Genomic DNA, 4,878 nt, shown 5'->3' on the forward strand with positions numbered 1-4,878 from the left:
ATTGAGTTCATCACTCTTAAACAGTCTCTCAGTTGCGAAATTCCGTGTCTTGACTGACCCTCCCTGAGTAGCAAGTGACCTCAAATAAAAAGTAACTGTTACCCCTTCCCTGGGTAAGATTTGACATGAACGCGCTTTCGCCAAATATTCAAATTTCGAACTCGTGCAGTGATCAGCTATTTCTGAATTTCCCTCGTGAATTAATAAGCCTTTTTTTGGCGCTTAAGCTATTGTTTCAAGATCTCCTTTTATGGCAATACTTGCAGCGCCAAACAATAGCTATTGTCTTTGAATTTTATCCGCATTTCTTGATATGAAGGAATGCAGCTACTAAAAGGTACAATATCATAGTTTTATTTTTATTCATAGATGTTTTAGTCTCCTTTGTGGTATATGATAATAAACAGTGGTACCTTGTGGTACCTAAGACATGAGTTGAAGCATTCGGGTCATTGACTTTCGAGCAGTTGGTTGGCTCCTAAAGGAGCTGTTTCTTTTAATTGGCTTTACTCGCCAAAATGAAATCTACGACTTTTCACATGGTCTGTTTCTACGTGATATCTAAACGAACCACCGCACGAAAAGGTTTTTCCGCAACACCTAGCGGTTCCTGGCCATTTCGTCTCGTTGACAACGTACTTTCTCCACCCCAGTTTTCTTTTCTCCTCTGATGACATGTCTTTTTCTTGCCGAGGGTTTCAGTAATCTTTCGACAGTTCTTAAGAACTGGTCTTTCCGCTCTTCAATGTCTGTCTCTGCTGCATCCTCTGCCATCGTTCCAACATCTTCCCCACTACCCTCTGCCTGGCATGGTATGGTCGATCTAGCACGTTTCGCGGAACTCTTGCTCTCTATTTCGTCGAATGCTAAATTGTAGGTCGGCTTGATTCGCACTCACCTCGTTATCGTTTCCCTGTTCTCTTTACATGGCAACAAATGTTTGGAATTCAGGTTCGCCCTGTGAACGAATATTAGTGTTGTGCAGTTTAAATTTTAGAACATTAAGCTAAATAATATTATTGTCATGAAATTTGTAACACCGTAAAAAGGAGTACTTAACTTTTTTTACTCCGACGAAGGCCGAAAGCTTCAAACGTCAGTGAAGTTAACTACTCTTTTTTACGGTGTTACAAATTTCCTTTAAATATTGGTTATTCTATTACACACAAGAACACAGCCTAGACTAGTTTACTCGCTAGTTTCCATAATAAGCAGATATTACTTACGTTTCCTGCGTTCCAAAGAATACTATTGGATACGTATTGGATGGATAATGGATGGTCGCTGGCCAATAGGGAAATCCACATACTTTTGCGAATACTAAGTCTCCTTCACTAAATAAATGAGATGATGACATGGTTGTTGTACGTTTTAACTTGAGCTGCGCTAGCTTTTATGGTGTACTGAGACTGAATAGATAATGCTGCTTTATGCTTCAAGTGGGCGGAGCTCTTCTCTGTGATTGGTCGGCAAAAGCATCAGAGCCGCACAGTACAATAAGCTTGGGAACAAAAGCTGGTGACGTCATAATAACATCGGGCACTTTGACGTGCTAACTCAATTAGTACCCTTCGCCGACTTCGCCGAAGCGCGGCAAATTTGAATGTTGTGTTCAAAATTACAAAGAAAGTCATTTAGGACGTTTTCATTTTGGCCCCTTATTCCCGATATATCGGAAAATGTTTGAATAGCTCTCTAATAATCTAGATGTTTCAGTTGAGTTATCACGCTCAAAGGCAATTCAACTCATATGCTCCGTGGATACCCTGAAAGCAGAAGCTTGAAGAAACTTGCTCTGCTTGCACGGTAATTCAAGTTTGTGGTTATGTCTGGGTGTTAAGTGCGTAACTCCAGCTTTTGAGTCATGCACCTACCAGGTAACTCGAACCCACTAAACTTTCCAAGTCACATCGAGTTACACACTGGGTGTGGCAAAGACAAATTTGGGTGTGGTACAGTGCGTAACTCGAAATGCGTGTAAGTCAAAGAATATCCGATGCCATCGGCAAGGGAGATCAGGATTATGCAAGGGGTGTCAAGGAGTAAAACGTCTTTTAAACAATGGCTCAGTATGGCAGGCACAAAATTTTCATTGTGTCCTATATCAGAATTTACCAGCTGAATTGCTCAAAATCAATTCGTTTTAAAGACCCAAGTATTAAACATGTTCAGTGTATAAGTATACACCGACTCTTTAATACCTCCATTGAGGGAGGTAAATTTCCACACAAAATGAAAATCGCAAAAGTAAACCCGCTTTTTAAAGGAGGCAACAAGTTGCTGTACAATTACCAATTTGGATTTCGTAAGAAAAGAGTGTTGATTTTATCACTAAAATAAACAAAGCGATCGACAATGGTGAAGTTTCAGTTCGACTTTTTCTTGACTTACCTAAAGCGTTTGACACGGTGGATCATGAAATACTTCTCAAAGAGCTCTTTTACTATGGCATTAACGGCATAAAACACAACTGTTTCAAGAGTTATCTCTCAAACAGAAAACAATTTGTTCAGATCTCCTTCCTATAAATTGTGGCGTCCCACAAGGTTCTATTTTGGGTCCAATTCTATTTCTGCTTTATGTAAATGATGCTCAAGTTATAGTGAAATCCATTCATTTAGTTATGTATGCTGATGACATGAACTTGCTGCACAAAAATAAGGACGTTAAGACATTGATATCAGAACTTGGCACAGAATTCAGCTCATTAGATGATTGGCTTCTTGCAAACCGTATGTGTTAACTTCGAGAAAACTAAAAAAACGAAAAAGAAAGTTAAAACGCTTCAAAATATTCCAAATACTTTATGCTTTTCGGGGGGTAATTTAATAAAAAGAGCAACATGCACAAAATTTCTTGGTGTAAAAATTGATCAACACTTGAATTGGGACTTGCATATTGAAGACTTATCTCGTAAGATCGCAAAGCCAATAGGAATTGTTTTTAAGAGTAGGTATTTTCTTCCAACAAATGTAATGACTAGTCTTTATTATAGTTTCATCCACCCTTACATTTCATATTGTATGTTGACTTGGCGTAGCAATTATCAAACAAATTTAAAGCCTATTCATACCCAATCAAAAATGGAAAGGTGCTATGCTTTGGAGTTATGGGCAGAAAACTGTTTTGCACTATGAAAATGATTTGCCTTCTATTCCTGCTAAAGTGGAGCGTGTCTTCGTCTGCATTAGGTATGGTGAGTTGTATGGTAAAGACTACGCCGTTACGACAGCAAGCATGAGTAGCAAAATGGAGATCCAAGGTGGTGATAGATATTGATCTAGACACAGGCAATTGTTGTTTTGTTTTGGGAGAGTGGAATGATGCCTCATTTAAGATACACTAGGCCCTTTGTACGATCAGGTCACATGGTACAAAATCACACATGCTGGTGAGCAAGTTGCGCAGTGGCACTTCCAAAACAAAGGCAGGCCCGGGTGGACTGGTACAAGTAGGATTGTTTTGGAAGTCCCACTGAGCAACTCACTCACCGGCATGTGTGATTTTGTACCATGTGACCTGATTGTGCAAATGGTCTCTTGACATGTGAAGAATAGCATCACTGATCACTATTCAGAGAAATGCTCAGCAATTAGTTAACAGTTTCTGGCAACAAGAAAATAAAATAATTTTAAAAAACTGCTACAGCTAATACAGTTGATCACATATGATTACAATGTAACTCTCCTATCAGTTTTTGTCACTATAGGCATCCCAAACTAATACTGCTTAGATTGCGATGCTAATTGTTTTCTGTGGAGCAGTGGCCTAGAGTGCATCGATGAAGCTTCTCTTGCAAATATTGCTGCGTGTGCGCCTACCACTACTACAAATATGTAAGATTTACCACCTTGGGAATCTATGTCTTTGTCTTTTATGATTTTATCTTTTTGTTGGCCTTGGTTAATCTGCGTCTATGGATCATCACCTCCTTATGAAAAGTGTAACTCACTCACTGGTTTCCTTTGGGCTTGTATTCCCGGCACTCCTCAATGAAGAGGACCTGGGTCCTGGACTGGACTCCCGCTAAAGTACAGCCCAAAAAATAATGCACGCACAAGAAGTAGCGCAAGAAGTTCTTGCGCTGCAAGAACACGCAAGCTGTCAAAAGAAGTTAAATTACGGTGGCTTTAAGGGACATGCGATTCCCCTTTTTTTTTCTTGTTAATTGCTACTTGTGACTTGCGACTTGCCACTTGCGACTAGCCACTTGCCGCTTCATGACAACAGAAAGCATTTCACTGAAAGTCAGGAAGGGGATGGAATTGGACCAGGTAGGTTTGTTTTTGGTTTCGCTGCACAGGCTAAGAGAGGCTCAATCTAAGGGACTGAATTGTCCTTCTGTTCTATTTAGGTTTTCAATTTTTTGAAAGAGAAGAGAAACCTTGAAGAGGATGTGTGTCAAGCGTTCAAAGATGAAAAGATGAGTTTTCGTGTCTATTTTGAGTTACTGTTGTTCCACTAATAGCCAACAACATTCTAGCACCGTTTTGTTTCAAATCTCAAGCAACAAGTTTGTATGACCCTGATAAATTCAAATTTGCCGCTCCTCCTGTGCCCTGGGGTGCCCGAGGTTATTCATTCAAAGCTCAACTTTCAAGTACGAGTAACAAGAGCGCTTGCGAAATGAATCAGTAATAAAATGATGTTGTCGCCTTTACATGGCTGTATTGTTCGGAGGAGTAGAACCTCTGGCATTATTCAGGGTCTGTGTGGGTATTTGAATGTGATGACTGAGATAATACACATTTTTTGTCACCAGCAATTTTCTTGTGTGTTTATCCCCATGATGCGCTGTTCATTTTTAATCGAGCCAGATCGCTAAATGTAAGAAATCTTGATAACGAATTTGTCGCTGCCGACATGTTCTTTGGATGT

The sequence above is a fragment of the Montipora capricornis genome, chromosome 6, assembly GCF_036669925.1.
Source record: "Montipora capricornis isolate CH-2021 chromosome 6, ASM3666992v2, whole genome shotgun sequence".
In the NCBI taxonomy this organism is placed as follows: domain Eukaryota; kingdom Metazoa; phylum Cnidaria; class Anthozoa; order Scleractinia; family Acroporidae; genus Montipora; species Montipora capricornis.